Genomic DNA, 22,467 nt, shown 5'->3' on the forward strand with positions numbered 1-22,467 from the left:
TGTTCTATATATAACAGTTCCAAAACAGGTATAACAATATTGTAACACTGAATATCTCATTTTTGTGTTACCTCCAAATTATTAGTACGTGGTATTATCAATGTCATAATCACTTGTAAGTTTTCAGCATACTAGAGAAGAAAAAAGAAAAAAAGAAATTTTGCAAATTTTACTTCATTTTATAAATTTTACTATTAAAGGCAGAGATTTTTTACTCTTTTCCGATATCTTTTCAAATGAGAAAATGTATTATCAGCCTTCCGTTATACAATCCTTTGTAAAATTATATAATGAAAGAAAAAAATATATAATTCAAAAAGAGCTTAAGAGTATTGATTAATTTACAGGGGGTTAAAGTTTTAATTACATGAATGTCTAAATTCATTGGCCTGGGAAATGCCATCATTGTTGGCTCATAATCCACAAAAGGCTCTCTATTCTTGAGGTTTGAATTTTGAAAGTAAAATTTCATTCTCTATTCCTTAATTCCATTTTCAAATGCCTGAATGAATACGTACTAACAACGTATTCTCTCAATATGTAAATAATCATAAAATCTCTGACTGCTTTAACCCTTCTTCTAGAGATAGATCGGCCTTAACCCTACTTTAGCGCTGCACGTCAGTAATGGCAGAAATAAATCATTCGTAGCTCTATCCAAATTCCATGTTCGTCCTTCAAAATATTCATCGTAACATTGTAATATCGGCTTAAAGTCGGATTTAAAAAAGCAACGAGAGGAGACATGATAGAAAGCTGCTGGGCTTTCTTTTCCTTCGTTCTCAATAGAAATTACAGGAAACAATTTTTCTCAAACGGAAATAAATCCAAACGATGGAAATCAAAATGATTCAGAAAGTCCAGAGATTTCGATAACAGTACCAAGCGACGTAAAAGCAAAATCCACAAAAACAGCAATGAATTCAATTAGAATAAGTCCCTCTTAGATTTCAAACACACCCACTCAAACATGCATACAGCAACTCGTTGACGTGGCAGTACAGAAAGCACGGATGGGATTGCTTCGGTGCTGCGAAATAGCACCTCAGGCAACGTTCAATTCTTCCTAACTTCTGACGCGAGGAAAGCAAAGCACCAGGAAGAGCGCAATGGTACAAAGTTGACTATTGACGTATAAATACTTAAAACTCTATACAAAACATCTTTGTTACTTTTCAAAGTGATTTCTTTTCAGTTTTTCTTCACAATTAATGTATCTTCTTTATTCTTTCATTTCTTCTTTTTAGAAAAAGAAAAACAGAAAGTTCTTTATTTTTGTATTATTTTTGAATAAAAATAGTCCATTTCACACCAATAGCAGAACTAATTTCTTAAATCCAATAATTCCCGATGGTTGTAGAGTCCAAACAAAACGGTACCTCAAAAGTTCAGATACAAAAAAAAAAGAAATTCACAGAAAATATTGTGACGCTGAGTCTAAGTTGTCACAAGGGTCAACAGATATCAACCATCACACATCCTATAATGTTCTGTTAATTACTTCAATATTGAATCTCGGACAATATTCAAACTTTTAATGCTCGATCCGAACAAGGGGAGCCCGCTTGATACACTCTTAAGAATAAAGCACTTTCCTAGAAGTGGAAGTGGAAGAACGAATGTAAGAGCGCGTATAGTCCTCTTGTCTAAGTATTAGATACAACCAAGGGTTTGTGGAAAATGACAGTTCCGAAAAGCAGACACAAAGAAACAGTCACCAGAAATGCAGCAATCACGTAGATATGGTCCCCACTTTTTAACCATATATGGACACAGAATTGGAGCCAAATCCACTAACACATACACAAATAATACCAAATCGATGAGAGAAGGCTTCAAGATTTTTCCTTCATGTACGAGGCTTGGTCAATTAACTTGAAAATTAACTTTGCCTTTTCCATTTTGCTTAAATGAGATAAATGGGCTTAGGGTTGGTGATAATAGCACATACTTGTGGTAAGAGATATTTGTGCTATGACATATCGGTGGAACTGATAATCTTTAGTACATAATTTTCTCTAATCCAAGACTTGAATGGTGAACCTGTGCTTTGTCAGGTTTAGCAAAAGGGTATTTAATTTAATTGACTGAAAGTATTAATTAAGATGACATCTAGATTGCTATGTACCTTAGTAATATGCGAAAGTTATTAGCTTTTACAGGTATGTGACATTAAGGAATTCATGCCCAGAAATCTAGGGAATTAGCGTTGATTGTACATAGTGATAGATTCACATTATGAAATGTTCAAGTAGTGTTGTCAGGACTCAATGGTATTTAAATATATTAATTTTACACTGTTCTATATATAACCGTTCCAAAACAGGTGTAACAATATTGTAACACTGAATATCTCATTTTTGTGTTACCTCCAAATTATTAGTACGTGGTTATTATCAATGTCATAATCACTTGTAAGTTTTCAGCATACTAGAGAAGAAAAAAGAAAAAAAGAAATTTTGCAAATTTTACTTCATTTTATAAATTTTACTATTAAAGGCAGAGATTTTTTACTCTTTTCCGATATCTTTTCAAATGAAAAAATGTATTATCAGCCTTCCGTTATACAATCCTTTGTAAAATTATATAATGAAAGAAAAAAATTATATAATTCAAAAAGAGGTTAAGAGTATTGATTAATTTACAGGGGGTTAAAGTTTTAATTACATGAATGTCTAAGTTCATTGGCCTGGGAAATGCCATCATTGTTGGCTTATAATCCACAAAAGGCTCTCTATTCTTGAGGTTTGAATTTTGAAAGTAAAATTTCATTCTCTATTCCTTAATTCCATTTTCAAATGCCTGAATGAATACGTACTAACAACGTATTCTCTCAATATGTAAATAATCATAAAATCTCTGACTGCTTTAACCCTTCTTCTAGAGATAGATCGGCCTTAACCCTACTTTAGCGCTGCACGTCAGTAATGGCAGAAATAAATCATTCGTAGCTCTTTCCAAGTTCCATGTTCGTCGTTCAAAATATTTATCGTATCTTTGTAATATCGGCTTAAAGTTGAATTTAAAAAAAGCAATGAGAGGAGACAAGATAGAAATAAGCGTTAAGGTTCACGAGACTTTTAGGTTTAGGTACACAACATTGCTATATGGAATTTTACTAGCTCAATGAAATTAAAAATCAACCTCTCAAACATTTCCCCATTTCTTCGTCGAGGACACGTAGAATGTCTTATTTTAGGTCCAACAGATTACCGAGTTTCCTCTTGTTCTCCCTCGTGGTTTAATGCACTCCAATAACAAAAGTCATAAGGTGCCACAAGATCGATGTGATAAAGTTTGGTCTTCTCGCAACAAGATTATTCTGTCCGGAAACTTCTCACGCATTGTATCTCCTGAATTGTGAAAAGTTGCGGTGTCTTGTTGGAACCATAATTTTTATCTTCATTTGATCCACAAAGCAGTGAACATCGTATGATATTGAACTCCATTCACCGTGACAACCCTTCCTTGTTCATATTCAAAAAAGTAAGTGACCACAAAACTTCTGCTGCAAACAGTAACAAGCTGAGGATGTTCGGGGGGTAATAACTCTTTGGTTCCCTCCTTCCAATATTCGGCAATTATAATTATTCATAAGGCCATTTATGTGGAAATGAGTTTCATCTGAGATATTGCTGCCCTTTGTGAAGACATGGCTCTTTCGTTCATTTTCCAGATTCCATTGCACAATTTAAGTCGTTTTCCAACACCATCTCGTTTCATTCTATTATTAATTAAACTATATGTGGGACTGAGTGCAAACCTTTTGTAAACGTTTCTAACAATCCATCTCGTCAAGAGATTTTTATCTCTGAAGAATGGGTTTGTTCTAAAGAAGAAGAAAACAAAAATAAAAAATTAAAAATAATAAAAAAAGAAAAATATAAATTAATGTAAAATAGCGTACATAACAATAATTAATTGTTTGTTCTCAATTGATTGTAATTCTAAATTGAGATCATTCCGTAAGGAAAGAGGATGAAAGTAGGAACGCAATATAAAAAAAATATGAATTTACTGAAAGACTGTATATTGTGGACAACAAGAGTGAGGGAGGAAAATAGCTTTTGCGCGAAAAGGAGGCGTGGTCTGCTTTGACCCCTGCGAAGCAGAGTAGCATCTGGCTACGTTGTCTAGTTCCTTGTTGTTCGACCTGGCGGTTTGGCTCTCTTCTTTCTCTTTGCTTGGAGACAGTGTAGTAACACTTGTGTGTAATGTTAAACAGGTCTGCTCTACGAGAGTTTGAAGTTTCGTTCCAGTGTGAATTTATTCCAGAAAATGATTCGCCATGAAAGATATTATCGGAGTGTATCAATGTATAATGATTCCGAGTGAAATAATAGTAAACATAGTGGATTCGCTAAGATTGAGAAAAGATCCGAGCCGGGGAGGACAAAAAGTGTTCATAGTTGAGGTATTAGAAACCTGTGATTTTGCAGTGTTATTTTCAAGATTGGTGATTATCGTGTTTAAGTTTTGTTCCTTAGCCATTGCCGTGATTATTTTCGCAATCTACAAGCGTTGATTTTTATCGAGAAAATTGCCGAAAAATACTACTATTGTGAGAAATGTTAGCATTTTTTATGAATGACATTCTTGCTGGAATGTGTGGTATTTTTCCAGGAAGCAGTGGAATTTTTCCATGTGTGTATTGGCTTCTTTTTTTTGCGTTCCATTCATTTGCTGGAGTAACAAATCTTTAAGTTTTACGTCCCACGGTTATGTCGGTTAGGCTAAAGGAGACGGTGATGATGAAAGATGAGTGAAATGGTGGAATGAAGAAAGTGGGAGGAAACGGGAGAACCCCGAGAAAACCCACGAGCACGGTGTTTGTCCACCACAAAGTTCACTTGGCGGGGGCTGGGATCGAACCCGGGACCCCAAGCACCAGAGGTGAACGCTCTACCACTGAGCCACCGCGCCCCCTACTGGAGTAACAAATTTAACCAAGTTTAGAAAGAACATTCAAATGGCTCAAAACCGATAACTTGTCCTATTACCTGACCAATGAAGTCCAGGACAAAGAAAGTAAGATATTTCAAATAGGACTACAGGACAAAGGTAAAACAATTTGTCTGCAACGAGGTAAGTTTATATCCCTATTAATTAAACGAATAGTTGAGTCAGTTTATTTCTCCTCCAATAATTTATGCCGATCGGTTGAATCGGGATTCGACGTAAATATTTTTTTCATTCCTGTCGTCAAAAAAATAGTATTTCTTTATGAATTTGTATGTTTCTTTACAGTTTGAAGACTTTGGAAATATTGCGTTCGATAAGAAATTGCTTTATAAGTTTATTTTTCACTCCAGTTCCTGTTGTTAAAACTTATTGGTAATAATTACAAAATTAATTCTGAATTTAAATTGAGAATTCCTCTAGGTTTGATTAGAGGAAACAGAATTTCGATTGATAGCAATATTTAAGACTGTATACTTTGATTAAATTAATAATAATAATTTCAATTGACTAGAATATTGTCGACATTAACCGGGTTTAGACTTTATTGAATTTGAAGAATATTTTTTGCACATTGGTGATATTTTGTAAATTTAGGTTCAGAGATTTAGATTTAGTAACTTGGAGTGGCAAATTGAGATTCAGATTTTATTCAGAATAAATTTGATTTTTATTGAAAACTTCTCTTCGAAGTAAGATTTGAATGAAGCATAAGAATTTATTATGTTTGGCCTTGGTCTGAAATATACGTAATAACTTTGTTTCGATGCTTAACAAAACATTAATACTCACGTATTTTCATTTTTCATCAGATTAAATTCTATATTTTCATTTGCATTTGTATATATGCGTTGTTGTAACGTTGTAGCGGATATACACAACCACATTATTGTTATTCAGTAAAATTGTTATCTCAAAATCGAAACATTGTGTTTAAATTTTTTAACTTGTTTATGTTGTTTTGTTTTGTTTACATAAATAAATATTGGATCAAACGGTCGCCGTTTCCCTCGTTGTGTTGCTTTTGATAGGAGCCCTAGTAGCAAAACCATTTATCCAGGATTTATCTTCGTGAATCAAAATTGACAGTTTTTGTTAATATTTTATTTTTTTGAAAAACTCTTGGTTACAACTTGAATTGGTGAGGCTAGGTGGACATGGATATTACACGATATGTGCATTGTTGCTGAGCCTTTGCACATTTTTGAGCACGATAGCGATATTTTTTTGTCAAATCCACAATAAAAGAATCACTTACAACAACATCTGCATCACTATGTGCACTTCTAGGGCGTCCATTGATTTGCTGTCTTCTGTTGAACCGGTAGTTTTCAAATTGCTTAGTATAACCGAAGATTTGTTTCCGTGTATTGTTGTGTACAAAAATAATACAGAGATTTAGAACAGTTTTTGAGAAATTTTCAAATTTCTGTAGTAGTGAGTTTCAACAATCAACACTCGCTGTTCCATATTGTATCATTCCATGACAAGTTAACTAGTTGTAAAATGATAATTGAGTCATTACACAGCCTGTTTCCTTAACACATGGCTAATAACATTTTTACTAAACTTTAATACGTATTTCTATAATGCATAGTTTTTAATATCACATAGAATTAGAAAGTTAATTAAAGGTAAAAAATTCTAAAGAATAGAAATTGAATAAATTTGATTTTAAATTATTTTGACAATTAATTGAGCAATATCTAATTTAAGCTATGGTTTACATGACGTATTACTTTGCAATTATCAGTAGTAGTATTAATTATTAAGCTTTCAAAGATTTTTGGTAGCCTATTTAACTAGAGAATAACATTTTGCAGCAAGTTCCTTTCCAGACTTAACATATAATTCATAATGTGTTCTGAGATATCTTTAATATCTCACATCCCAGTGTCAACTATGAAATAAAACTAATGTTAAAAATGTTAGACGACAATTCTATGTGAACCAACAGTTTGGGTTCATTTCAGTTTCTCCAAGCTATTAATTCCTCCGGAGGCATATGCAGAACCAGTTTTGTTCCTATTGGTTCAAACTGTCTTACATTAAGTTTTCCACAAACCCTGGTTATTCTGTGGCCGACGTACTTAAATCTTCATGCGGCGGAAAACACCTAAATTATCATTCCAAAAAATGAAATCTTTGAGTCTTACGTCCCACAGTTATGCCGGTTAGGCTAAAGAAGACGGTGATTATGAGAAATGAATGAAATGGTGGAAGGAAGAATGTGGGAGGAAACGGGGGAATCCCGAGATAAACCCACGCACACGGACTTTGTCCACCACGAATTTCAATTGGTGGGGGCTGGGATCGAACCCGGGACCCCAAGGAAAAGTGGTGGACGCTCTATCACTGAGCTACCGGGGCCCCATCATAATTCCAATCATGAAGTGAATGTATATGGTAGTTCGTCATAAAACAAAAGGAAAATCGAAATGATTTACAATTATATGAAATTTTAAAATGAAAGTAATAATAACTATCCACTTTTAATGCGACTAATTTAGACATTATTATGTAAAATCATTTGTTTCTCTCTTTCGTTATGGGTTATGATTTGACTTATAGAATATATGGATAATACATGTTACCGTAATTAAGTAACAATGCCGAAATCAGCAGCCAAACAACGAGATTGCATACTTTCGTTTTATATATTTATTACTATCACTATTATTGCTATTGTAACACGACAACTTTTTCATGTTTTACGTTATGCTGCGAACTCTCTATACTTTTGGATTGACACTCTCTATACTTTTATGCCACTCACTGTTACGCAACCAAATTCGATCATTTGTTGCAAAAAAAATGTTAATGTGTACATTTACATTTTAAAATCTTGTATCGTTATATCATAAAATTCAGAGACCAACATTAATATTAAGGTAATCATTATACATGGATGTAATGCTCTCTTTGAACTAACTCTGTGAGAAAACAGCTTATGTCTGGTCAATATAGTTCCGGTTTAGAAACCAATCTCAGCTACGATATGAAACTATAATTTGAACTTGCATTATAGCTACTTACAAAAAGAAAATCTATCATATCGTTTAAGTTCCTCCGTGGAAAAAGCAAGTCCAGCTGCATTGCCATCAGTTGAATTTCCTTACCATGTTGAAACTCTTCTCTCACAATGAGTCAACATATGAATTGTGCTAGCCATACCTGGTTAGTAGTTTCAAAAAAGACAAGTGCCGGTGAGTAACATACCTCTTCTTTCCTTTCTTTTTTAAATTGTATCTATTATTATGGGAACATAAACTGACTTATTCAAATGGGTTTGCAAAAACGAATCTATTCGTTCTGAAACTGGGTTGTATTATTTTGTCCAGATATTACTGTCATTTCGCAGCATAACGTAAAACATGAAAAAGTTGTCGTGTATTAAATTAAGATTCTCTGCTGTATACAACACGGATACGCATAATGACATACTGTAGATCACTGATTGGTTTTCCCCTTTCTGATTCTAGCGAATTTTTATATGAAGATTCACGGTGGAGGTTTTTCATCTGGTATATCCAGACATCCATATATCTGGATTGGCACTGAAAGTAATAGCACAGTTTCACTGACTTTCACGGGATATTACTGGATATTGTTGCGCTTTTCCCCTTGGTAGGATATTTGGTTCCAGAAACCATTTTTATTTTCCGTAAGAGAGCGCTATTTGGTATATGTACAGACTGTCCTATTAATGTGTACAAAAAATAAGGGTAGATGGGAGATGTCAAACCAAGAAAAAAACTAATCTTTATCTTTGGCCAAAAGTTCGTAGTTGCGGAGATATAGAGTGCCGAAAGCGTGGGATAATGAACATAAAATATCTATACCTTCACTATCCTAAACGATAGAGCAAAGGCCGTAATGTCAAGTCAAACACATCCAATGGGCTCTATCCAAAAATGCTTACGCCACAATCGTGAAACCCGTGCGCAAAGAATTCCCTAAAGAAGTGGGGAATCGTCGTCTGTTCTCTTGAGAAAGGGAGGTCTAATTTAGCGTTGTTTGAAACATATACAAAGAGCAAACAGTCGTTTGTTGTCGGCAACTTAATCTCTTCAACAAATTCAAGATGGCGCGTGTGAATTTGGTAATTTGCTATTTGTCGTTTCATAACTGCAACATCAGTAAATGGTAAAACATGCTTTAGTTAACATAAATTAGAAAGGCGGGTCATTCGAAGTAAATAAAAGCAGCATAATATCATATCAGCTCAACGAATTATTGTCTGTTCCTTTTATAGTCTAATGTAGATTTCTCTTTTTCAAGAGAATTGACAAGGATTCCCCACTTCTTTTGGGGAATCCCTTACGCACGAGTTTTACGATTGCGGCATAAGCATTTTTGGATAGAGCCCATTGGATGTGTTTGACTTGACTATACCGTCTTTGCTCTTTCGTTTAGGATAGTGAAGATATAGATATATAAAGTTCATTTTCCCACACTTTCGGCACCCTTTTTGTCCGAAACTATAGACTTTTGGTTTCACATCAGGTATCTACCCTTAAATTTTTTACGCATTAATAGGAAAATTTATATATTGTCAACCCCCCTTGTCGTGCCTTTATTAGCAAGTCCGTTTCTCGAGGTGACAGGAAGGTTGTCGTTGTGACATTTTCTATAATGTCAGGGAAAATTCTATTACTAATTGCAATATAGTAAACACATGTCGAGTTAGGTTAATAGTCATTGTATTTTCAATAATCAATCGTGATGTTAGAGTGTATGTTATTGTGTGTAGGATGTACAAACATTACCAGATTACAACCTAAGGAGTCTGACATTTGATGACGGAAAACGAATAGCAAAGACATATCTTCAGGATAGCTGTCGCTGTTGTATCTCAGAAAGCTCAAGGTGCAGCAGAGTAAACTCCAGCTACTGGCGATAATAATGCTGCTCAAATGTTCCACAGTAAAACGGTTATAGAACTTGTATTATGAACTAGTTGACCATAGCTCATAAATAGTCTTAAAGTAAATCTCGTCGAATTATAAAATGACAAAAGACTGCACTGAGAGTCTCTTCTCCGTCGAATCGCCACGATCTTATCTTCCAGAGTATTTATTACAAACCTGTTACTCTCCAACCTTCCACCTTGCCTCACATTTCTCCATGTCAACCCCCCTTGTCGTGCCGACTTTCTCCAAATTATATGGTTGGAGTCCACCAACAATATTGTGTACTGTGGACTGTATATTGTGGACAACAAGAGTGAGGGAGGAAAATAGCTTTTGCGCGAAAAGGAGGCGTGGTCTGCTTTGACCCCTGCGAAGCAGAGTAGCATCTGGCTACGTTGTCTAGTTCCTTGTTGTTCGACCTGGCGGTTTGGCTCTCTTCTTTCTCTTTGCTTCGAGACTGTGTAGTAACACTTGTGTGTACTGTTAAACAGGTCTGCTCTACGAGAGTTTGAAGTTTCGTTCCAGTGTGAATTTATTCCAGAAAATGATTCGCCATGAAAGATATTATCGGAGTGTATCAATGTATAATGATTCCGAGTGAAATAATAGTAAACATAGTGGATTCGCTAAGATTGAGAAAAGATCCGAGCCGGGGAGGACAAAAAGTGCTCATAGTTGAGGTATTAGAAACCTGTGATTTTGCAGTGTTATTTTCAAGATTGGTGATTATCGTGTTTAAGTTTTGTTCCTTAGCCATTGCCGTGATTATTTTCGCAATCTACAAGCGTTGATTTTTATCGAGAAAATTGCCGAAAAATACTACTATTGTGAGAAATGTTAGCTTTTCTTATGAATGACATTCTTGCTGGAATGTGTGGTATTTTTCCAGGAAGCAGTGGAATTTTTCCATGTGTGTATTGGCTTCTGTTTTTTGCGTTCCATTCATTTGCTGGAGTAACAAATCTTTAAGTTTTACGTCCCACGGTTATGCCGGTTAGGCTAAAGGAGACGGTGATGATGAAAGATGAGTGAAATGGTGGAATGAAGAAAGTGGGAGGAAACGGGAGAACCCCGAGAAAACCCACGAGCACGGTGTTTGTCCACCACAAAGTTCACTTGGCGGGGGCTGGGATCGAACCCGGGACCCCAAGCACCAGAGGTGAACGCTCTACCACTGAGCCACCGCGCCCCCTACTGGAGTAACAAATTTAACCAAGTTTAGAAAGAACATTCAAATGGCTCAAAACCGATAACTTGTCCTATTACCTGACCAATGAAGTCCAGGACAAAGAAAGTAAGATATTTCAAATAGGACTACAGGACAAAGGTAAAACAATTTGTCTGCAACGAGGTAAGTTTATATCCCTATTAATTAAACGAATAGTTGAGTCAGTTTATTTCTCCTCCAATAATTTATGCCGATCGGTTGAATCGGGATTCGACGTAAATATTTTTTTTCATTCCTGTCGTCAAAAAAATAGTATTTCTTTATGAATTTGTATGTTTCTTTACAGTTTGAAGACTTTGGAAATATTGCGTTCGATAAGAAATTGCTTTATAAGTTTATTTTTCACTCCAGTTCCTGTTGTTAAAACTTATTGGTAATAATTACAAAATTAATTCTGAATTTAAATTGAGAATTCCTCTAGGTTTGATTAGAGGAAACAGAATTTCGATTGATAGCAATATTTAAGACTGTATACTTTGATTAAATTAATAATAATAATTTCAATTGACTAGAATATTGTCGACATTAACCGGGTTTAGACTTTATTGAATTTGAAGAATATTTTTTGCACATTGGTGATATTTTGTAAATTTAGGTTCAGAGATTTAGATTTAGTAACTTGGAGTGGCAAATTGAGATTCAGATTTTATTCAGAATAAATTTGATTTTTATTGAAAACTTCTCTTCGAAGTAAGATTTGAATGAAGCATAAGAATTTATTATGTTTGGCCTTGGTCTGAAATATACGTAATAACTTTGTTTCGATGCTTAACAAAACATTAATACTCACGTATTTTCATTTTTCATCAGATTAAATTCTATATTTTATTATATATTTATACTGTTATTAATTTGCATTTGTATATATGCGTTGTTGTAACGTTGTAGCGGATATACACAACCACATTATTGTTATTCAGTAAAATTGTTATCTCAAAATCGAAACATTGTGTTTAAATTTTTTAACTTGTTTATGTTGTTTTGTTTTGTTTACATAAATAAATATTGGATCAAACTGTCGCCGTTTCCCTCGTTGTGTTGCTTTTGATAGGAGCCCTAGTAGCAAAACCATTTATCCAGGATTTATCTTCGTGAATCAAAATTGACAGTTTTTGTTAATATTTTATTTTTTTGAAAAACTCTTGGTTACAACTTGAATTGGTGAGGCTAGGTGGACATGGATATTACACGATATGTGCATTGTTGCTGAGCCTTTGCACATTTTTGAGCACGATAGCGATATTTTTTTGTCAAATCCACAATAAAAGAATCACTTACAACAACATCTGCATCACTATGTGCACTTCTAGGGCGTCCATTGATTTGCTGTCTTCTGTTGAACCGGTAGTTTTCAAATTGCTTAGTATAACCGAAGATTTGTTTCCGTGTATTGTTGTGTACAAAAATAATACAGAGATTTAGAACAGTTTTTGAGAAATTTTCAAATTTCTGTAGTAGTGAGTTTCAACAATCAACACTCGCTGTTCCATATTGTATCATTCCATGACAAGTTAACTAGTTGTAAAATGATAATTGAGTCATTACACAGCCTGTTTCCTTAACACATGGCTAATAACATTTTTACTAAACTTTAATACGTATTTCTATAATGCATAGTTTTTAATATCACATAGAATTAGAAAGTTAATTAAAGGTAAAAAATTCTAAAGAATAGAAATTGAATAAATTTGATTTTAAATTATTTTGACAATTAATTGAGCAATATCTAATTTAAGCTATGGTTTACATGACGTATTACTTTGCAATTATCAGTAGTAGTATTAATTATTAAGCTTTCAAAGATTTTTGGTAGCCTATTTAACTAGAGAATAACATTTTGCAGCAAGTTCCTTTCCAGACTTAACATATAATTCATAATGTGTTCTGAGATATCTTTAATATCTCACATCCCAGTGTCAACTATGAAATAAAACTAATGTTAAAAATGTTAGACGACAATTCTATGTGAACCAACAGTTTGGGTTCATTTCAGTTTCTCCAAGCTATTAATTCCTCCGGAGGCATATGCAGAACCAGTTTTGTTCCTATTGGTTCAAACTGTCTTACATTAAGTTTTCCACAAACCCTGGTTATTCTGTGGCCGACGTACTTAAATCTTCATGCGGCGGAAAACACCTAAATTATCATTCCAAAAAATGAAATCTTTGAGTCTTACGTCCCACAGTTATGCCGGTTAGGCTAAAGAAGACGGTGATTATGAGAAATGAATGAAATGGTGGAAGGAAGAATGTGGGAGGAAACGGGAGAATCCCGAGATAAACCCACGCACACGGACTTTGTCCACCACGAATTTCAATTGGTGGGGGCTGGGATCGAACCCGGGACCCCAAGGAAAAGTGGTGGACGCTCTATCACTGAGCTACCGGGGCCCCATCATAATTCCAATCATGAAGTGAATGTATATGGTAGTTCGTCATAAAACAAAAGGAAAATCGAAATGATTTACAATTATATGAAATTTTAAAATGAAAGTAATAATAACTATCCACTTTTAATGCGACTAATTTAGACATTATTATGTAAAATCATTTGTTTCTCTCTTTCGTTATGGGTTATGATTTGACTTATAGAATATATGGATAATACATGTTACCGTAATTAAGTAACAATGCCGAAATCAGCAGCCAAACAACGAGATTGCATACTTTCGTTTTATATATTTATTACTATCACTATTATTGCTATTGTAACAGATTGGATTGACACTCTCTATACTTTTATGCCACTCACTGTTACGCAACCAAATTCGATCATTTGTTGCAAAAAAAATGTTAATGTGTACATTAACATTTTAAAATCATGTATCGTTATATCATAAAATTCAGAGACCAACATTAATATTAAGGTAATCATTATACATGGATGTAATGCTCTCTTTGAACTAACTCTGTGAGAAAACAGCTTATGTCTGGTCAATATAGTTCCGGTTTAGAAACCAATCTCAGCTACGATATGAAACTATAATTTGAACTTGCATTATAGCTACTTACAAAAAGAAAATCTATCATATCGTTTAAGTTCCTCCGTGGAAAAAGCAAGTCCAGCTGCATTGCCATCAGTTGAATTTCCTTTCCACGTTGAAACTCTTCTCTCACAATGAGTCAACATATGAATTGTGCTAGCCATACCTGGTTAGTAGTTTCAAAAAAGACAAGTGCCGGTGAGTAACATACCTCTTCTTTCCTTTCTTTTTTAAATTGTATCTATTATTAAAGTGTTATTCTCCTCTCCACCATGCATAGCGACAAATCTGTGAATGTAGAAACAAAGAAGCCTGACATAATTCATTTCTATAATGAGACAAAGAGCGGAGTGGACGTTTTGGATGAGCTAATGCATAACTATACAGTGAATCGTAAAACAAGGCGGTGGCCGCTTCGGTTTTTCTACGGAATGTTGGATCAGGCAGGTGTGAATAGCATGGAACTTTTTAGAAATGCTACGCAGAATAGGGGAATGTCCTTCACACGACATCTATTGCGTGAGTTGGGAATGCAGCTAGTGACTCCCCATATGCAAAACAGGCTCAGGACCCCCCTTTCAACTCCTCTTTCAACCATGATCAAAGAAGTACTTGGTGTAGAAGATGACTTATGACAGGCTCATGTACCTACACCAAAGCAAGGCAGGTGTCACTTGTGCCCGAGATCTGCAGATAGGAAGACAAAATCATTCTGTACCAGGTGCAGCAAGCCAATTTGCGCTGAACACAAGAAGTTTGTTTGTGGCAACTGTGTGTAATCAAAACTGAGGTGTACTTCAAGAAATTATTCATTAAATGCTTCTTAAGGAAGGTGAAAATGTGTTTCTTTCAAAAATTTAAAAAAAAAATCTACAAGAGATCCACATATACTTATGGGGTGCTAGAGCACCCCACTATGTAAGCACGTGTGTAAAATTTCCCGTTGTGTTCCCGGGTTAATTGTAAATGGGTAGTAAAACAGGAATGTTCTTGCATGTGTGTAATTTGTATGAACCGAGATATGTGTCATGAAAAATGGAAAATTTTTGCCGGGTTTACCTTCAGATCGATAAGACCAAATTGTCGATGTTTACTTGAAAATCACTTGTAGATGTCTTGTAACAGGATCAGTAAATTGTTATTTTCGTTAACTTTATCTTGGTCCAGGAATGGATCGATAGTAATCTTACGATTACATCAAAACGATGTATCGACATTGTAAGGAATATTTTCTGAACTAGATCGATATGCATGACGCACTTAGAAAAAACAGCTTAGATTATGTTATCTCAACTTTCCCCCCAGAAGGTGATATCCGTTGTAAAAATTTAAATGTTTTTGACCATGAGTCTCAAGAAGTAACCTCCTCGTGTTCTTTGTCCCATTTAATCCCTCACAACCAGCAACCCAACGCAGAAAAAAAGTTTCTATCTGATTGGGTGAAACCCATCTGAACTGAAATTTGTAAAGCACTACACATGTTTCTTTGAACACTTCTAGTGAAATTATAATAGAGTAAGCAGCGGATTAATTAGCCGATATTTTTCATATAACAGTAAGATACTTTGTGCCGTTCAGAAGAGAACCACGATTAAAAGATTCGTCGCATACGGCGAAATATCAATAATGATTGCAAACTGTGGGATGCATATCGAAATATTGCATTTTTTCTAATATAAAAGATCATGCAAAGAAAACACTGATTAAAAATATCTGACTATATTTCAAAAAATTCAGACAGCAAAATCAACATTCGTAAACAGTTCTGCTGTCCTATCAGATCTGGGTTTAAATCTTATGTGATAATTCTTGTGATCCACATTGGTGACTCAAGTGCAGAACACGTGGAGAAACAGAAATTTTCATATTTTTAAAACACATTTTTAGATGCAAATACAGTATCCACTTAAATCTCTTTTCAATTCATATGTATGTTTACATTATCTCCATATCTACCAATCCTCCAGAGGTAGAGTTAGTCTTATTGTATTTGAGAATATGAGCTCGATCTTTCTGTTTCCCTCAAGATCTAATAGTTTCTGTCATCATTAACTATATGTCTACTAGAAGCCTATTATCTTCTGCTGAAATCAATACCTGTCTGCTCCATTTGCGAATCAAGACAGAAAGATTGCTTGTAACCTACAAGGCTAACTCAATCCCCTTAAACATACTAATCGTCTGCTTACAAATTATCAAAGACATGGGTTTTGAAATTACCCTTTCCATATCTTAACAGAACCCAATATGGTTTCGTGTCGAATAGGCATATTCTAACATCAGAAGAATGCTTAATCATGATGACTTCAGTTGATTTTGGGTTTAACGTCCCTTTCAGCAGCGAGGCTATATAAAACGTGGACCTTTGTGAACATTGTTTTCAACAATGTACTTCTTGACATAATCTTTTTTCAATTTATGAAAAGTCTTTGATTCCATTAATCATTATTATCTTATTTAAAGAGTCTGGGTCACATTTATCTTTGCTGTATATCTACCTAAAAGTTCGCATTCGCAGAATCGTCTTGCTGGTTAGATCTCTACCTCTCTGTCTGTAACAGCTGGCGTAGCACAGGAAAGTGTACTATGATCCTTGTATTTACAATGTACGTGAATACCATGACTAGTCATTTAATTGAACTACCAGCAGAAGCCTGTTATATGCAAACGACTGCAAAATTCTTCGGATAAATGAATATTCAAAGCAGTCGCGAGAAATCCTTTTGTGACAATGCCTTCCATAGCGCCTAAGAAGCAAAAAGAGCGAACGTCAACAACAAACGTTAGTTCAACTGTGACGGTAACCAATTAAAGGAACCCACATCCAACATTTGTTGAGGCATTATCTATTTGACTATCTGCCAACTTTAGCACAACCGATTGCCCATCTGAAGAAAATTGTGAACTCTGACCTGTAGAATGTCATCGACAAAGGTACTTCTTGTAAATCCCTGCAATAATTACATTATCTACATAATCAATTACAAGTTTTAAAGTGAGTGGTTCTGGTTCATAGTGTCCCAAACAATGTTTTATCAAGATTGGAGGCTTCAATTTACTTTGCCGAGCTCCAACTAAGGAAAATTGAAAAGATTCCTTCACAACAGTACAACAACACGAGTGGATCGGTACAGTGGCCGGTTCAGTGGCATCGGTAAATTACTTAAGGTGGTGAAAACGATTTTAGAATTACTGAGAAGTTTCCTTGACTCATAAAAGCTCATAGGTATCTAAGATTTCAAAATAATGCTCCCGTTACATAACACGGAACTTCATCTAGTATATTTCTGTGTATTTAATAAAATCACAATTCCTGTAGGCAAACAATTTTCTATGCCCGGTACTTTTGAAAAAAAAAATTGACTGTTATCTAAAACTTGATAAATTAATAAAAACGTATGAAAACCCGAAAACTGACAAAAGTGAAGTGGACACAAGACTTCTTCTTCCCATTGATTCAGTTAGAATTACCTGAAAGTTTCCTCGTTGGAATTTATATCTATAAGTTTTCCCGGGAAATGTCGTTCATGTCTCTGTGGAAATTACGAGAGCTACAAGGACCACAAACGAGACGGTCTACTATTTTCTCCCCTTCCATGTTGTCGAAAACGCTGGGAGGCAAAGACATCGGTTTTCATGATCTTTAAAGTGTCTGTGACAATAGTCAGTAATAAAATTACGTTGAAATTTCCAATCAAGCTCAACCTCCCTTAGATCCTTGATTTATATGAGACGAGATCTACTGATTAACGTGGTATTCGAACCACATGAGATCCCGCATTAAATCGAACCCATGCATTTCACGCCAAAAGCGCGCACGCAAGCCTTAGCCAAGAAGAGCTCTCACTTCTACTTTGATACAGACTTTGAACAGAGAAAGTGGAGCCTATTGTTTATTCATTGAACCGAATTTTCTATAACCGTTTCTGCATTTGCTCTCATATTTGTTGATAATGGAGACTGTAGGCTGCTGCCACATGTCAACAAATTAGCCTACAATTCGAAAATTCTGGCTTTAGTTTCATAAGCAATATCATTATTAACGTACGAAAAAGACTTCTGTATATAACCCACTTATGGCTGGTTCCAGGGAGTAACCGGCTAAGTCGGGAAAAGTAAATTTTACAGGAGAACAGTTTAAAGATTTGAATAGTATACGAAGTTCGAAATATTGTTAAACCAACACCTCTTGTGACGATACATTAAACCGTTTGGAATTTACTACGGCGTAAAGTTGCATCATGAATAAGTAAGAATGAAGCGCAGTTTTTTCTTTGTTTTATTGAGTTATCTGGTTATGCACTTAAATATTTTATTTATAACATGTGTGAAAATTTGCCAAATACCAAAAGTAAATATCACAAAGAAGTTTCTATTACAAAGTATTTTAAACAGAAAAGTCAATAATGAAACACAAAGTTCTTACTATTACAAATTTCTAACCATATAATCAATATTTTCAATATAGTAAATATTGAATTCAAACGCAAATTTACAATGGAGTATTGAAGCCAAAACACTTGTACTTTGTCCCACTCTAGCCAAAACTGCGATGTAGTACTTAAACAATGTCAGTAGAATGATATTTATGAATAACAAAATCTCGTGTAAAAACTGCAAGCCGTTCAAGCGTCCAGGTCAAATTATTTTTAAAAGATAACGAAGTAAGTTCTGTCGCTTTTTGTGGGGGTCTCTGTTCTATTGAAACTCACACCATGAGCTGAATGCGAATAGAGATAAATCGAATTTGAGTTGTTGGCATAGGTATACCATCTACAACCATCCAACATACCATCTGGTTGTGGCAGTTCAGTTACATTGTGAACTTGCGTAAGGACAGAGTGAACATGGGACCTGACAGTAATTCATAAGGGTGCGTATGCTGTACGACTTCAAACCAGAGTCAAACGACGCTTCATCTGGGCGAAAGATATGCCACAACCTTTGTAAGGATGTAATGATTACGCGGACAGTGCAGCGGTGTTTTCACAAGTTTAAGCTACATGACGAAACATTTGAAGACGCACCAAAGTGAAGATATTCCAGCATAGATTGAGGTGAACAGGGGCAATCATGTGAGGAACTGGGACTAAAATTCAGTGTGAGTGGAGAAACTTTTCGGCAATACCACCATCAACTTGGGAGGCACTACAAGTCGGATCCATGTGTCCCATATAATTTGATTCCGAGACAGATGATAACGAGAGCAGATACTTCTATTTCTTTGCTGTCTTGTCTTCGGTAGAGGACAAGTCCTGATATTGTGTAGGAATGAGATGAAAAATGAGGCTTGTACGAGCCACTGAGTGGATCCTGTGGGTTCTGTAAAAGCCGTCATCATTGACTGGAATGCCATGAACCCGTTCCGAAAAAGCCGAAACCAGGACTGCAGCACAAGAAAGTCCGTATTTGTGTTTGCCTGACTTCTAGCGGGATCATGTATCGACAACTACCAGTTGGTCAGACCATCAATGTAACTGTGTGCTATCAGCAGGTGAGCCGTGTTCAAGAAAGACTCAAAACTCTGGAGCCACTTCTGAATCGCATAAGAATCGTCCGGTTATAATACAACGCTATTTCCCTACGTGGCTAGGATAAACCGAGACACCATTCTACGCCTTGGATGGGAAACATCATTGTATCCGCTATGCTCCCCTAACATTGCACCATCAAATTATCACCTGTTCCATTCCTTTTACAATCACCTTAGATTATGTCAATTCAAACCCATAGTAGAAGAGCAAAGTGCACTTGATGTATTCTTCGCTTCATAGCCCAGCAAGTTCTACCGCGATGGATTCATGACTTTCCAGAAAGTTGGCAGAATGTGTGAGATGCTTCTAGGTATCTCTTAGGTCGCAAATTGATGTTCGATTGTGGTGGGTGAAAAAGCGACAGAGCTTTCGTAATTATCTTTATAAATTAGGATTGTAGATTGTAGACTCTTGTAGATTTCGTGAAAAACAAGTCCCAACAATGGAAGTGAATCCAATAGATCCTTCTTCTTTCTTTAGTGATGAATAGAGGTCCTACATGTGTAAAAAGAAATGAAGAAAATGTATTTTTCTGTCGACTGAAATTCAGTGTCAGAAATAGCTCTGCCTCTTTTAATGAGTGCTTGTATTTCAACTCGAAGAAGCGTTTTCCACACTGAAGCCATTTCACTGGATGCCATAGTAATCTCCCCTTGTACGGAAAGTACATTGGAAGGTACTTTCTTGTTACATATACGGACAATTTGCATCCAACCATGAAGGCAACGGATCTTCAAACCAGTTACCTTCTTTTCCCTTTTTTATTAAGAAATTATCTGAGACACATTCAATGTGGGTATCTACACTTAGCAGGGACTTGTACTCTAGTTTCTGCAACTCGGCTTTCTTTTGAAGTGCATGCCTAAACAATAATGCGACATGACTATCTTTATTTTGCCCACATATGTATCGTCCTGAAACATCCTGAACATTGGATTGGGGGTTTGTGGGGGTCTTAAAGGCATGATGGAATTTTTTTATCTCTTCTCCAGATGCGGATTCATCCCACATGTAACATGTTGCATTATCAATAGCAAGATCGTATCATTAGATAAAACGTTCAAAATAAACATTTCTAAAACGATACAAATATTGTCAAATAAGAAGTAGGGATACATGGCTGAAGTCGAAAACAAAAAACAATTAGGTGGAGATTTCCTTGTCCCTTCACTTGGCATTGCTCGCTTCTTCTGCGAGGGTATGATGTTTGTTACGTTCATAATAACGACTTCCCTTATACTTTCAGAGGAAACTACTCTCTGTTTCTTTATATGTGTAACTTCTAAGAAATCTCATTTATGGTAGGTATATTTTTGTTGTTTCTTGACCCAAAATCAAATGATTTCCCTTATACTTTCAGAGGAAACTATTCTCTGTTTCTTTATATGTTAAACTTCTAAGGAATCACATTTATGGTAGGCATCTTTTTGTTGTTTCTTGATCCAAAATCCAATTCATGAAAGTATTTATTGTAAGTAAAAATGAAATAGGATTTGTTCTCCGTTCTGTATATAGTTTGTACATTTTACTGATCGTCAAATGTGAGTTTAAGAACTTTCTGGATGCTTTTTAGCGATGATTGTGACTTCCAATACTGTTTGCTGTAAATTGGCTTTTGGTTCTTCAGACGACAGTGGATTCAAACGAAAGCTAAGACACACAGAGTTCTCGCTATTGCAGTTCAGAATAAGACCACGTAAGATCGCGCCACGTAAGGTGAATTATTATAAATTTATCATAAGAATACATCTAGATTTAACCGCTTATTCACTCTCTCTGCGAATTTTAGAGTAATGTACAAAAAGAGGTAAATTGATATATGTCCTTACTAACAAATACAGTATTTTCGTGATTAAGAAGTTAACGTGAGTTACCTGTTTAATATTGGCATAACTGGTTATGCACATGTTTTAACTTCCTCAATTTTAAAAAATTCGTCTAAGCAATGTAAAACCCTTCAAAAGATGCTTGTAAAATCCCCAAAAGATACCTTTAAAATCTCAATTTTCAAAAAAAATCGACTTAGCCAGGTTTTTCAGTGGAACTAGCCACATTTGCCCCGGCTGCTTTATCATTATCGTAAAAGATTTGTTTAAGAGATTTGTGTAAGAGTTTTTTTGTGTTCAGGTAAAACCAATATATATGCTTAATTAACATACTTCTACTACATATGTTCATTATAGCGAATGTACCATTTCCATTGAACATGGAATATAGAAAGTAGATCTTCTGACTGCATGGAAAGTGGTTTATTGGTTGCTCCGGTTTAGTTCGAGAAACACGAATTTTGAATATAGCTCGTGACATACATTGAAAGTCTAAATACTCGATCAATAATACTCTAGAAATGGCATCGAAACACATAAAGCCTCTTGCACTCATATTTGGGAAAGGATATCATGAAGGAAAAACACTCGAAGTAAATTTTGTACCAAAGAAAGAGACATAGCATTATTATGTGAGGAACGTGTTGCATCATTGTTGTGTTTCTTGTGTGGACTAAACACAGTTGACTCATTCCCACTTACGTTGTAAGAAATAAACTTTAAAAATAACGTTTAACAGAGAGAAATGCCTTTCAAAAGCGAGAATGAAAATGTTTACATGCGTAACTGAATGTGACTTAAACTGCCTCATCTAACCTATAGTCCAAAGGCTAAGGTAAAATGTGAAAAACGAATGAAAAAAATATTAATGCTAGGTATTAACACAAAAATATATATTTTGTAAGGAAGAATTCGTGAAGTCCCATTGATTCTAGCGGAAGACGTGTTAATACTCAAATCTCCGGGAAAACCCTCAGGTAGGTTTCCCCTTTGTTCGTAAAAAGAGGACAGCAAAGTGGAGCAA

The 22,467-nt window shown here is 35.2% G+C and overlaps 1 long non-coding RNA gene across 1 annotated transcript in view; it reads left to right on the forward strand.

Moving 5' to 3' along the window:
• The window catches only part of LOC145683321 (uncharacterized), a 336,041-nt gene that overhangs the window by 303,478 nt on the left and 10,096 nt on the right, over positions 1–22,467 (forward strand). The window lies entirely within an intron of this gene.

The sequence above is a fragment of the Thermobia domestica genome, chromosome 4 (assembly GCF_964235325.1).
Source record: "Thermobia domestica chromosome 4, izTheDome1.hap1.1, whole genome shotgun sequence".
In the NCBI taxonomy this organism is placed as follows: Eukaryota; Metazoa; Arthropoda; class Insecta; order Zygentoma; family Lepismatidae; genus Thermobia; species Thermobia domestica.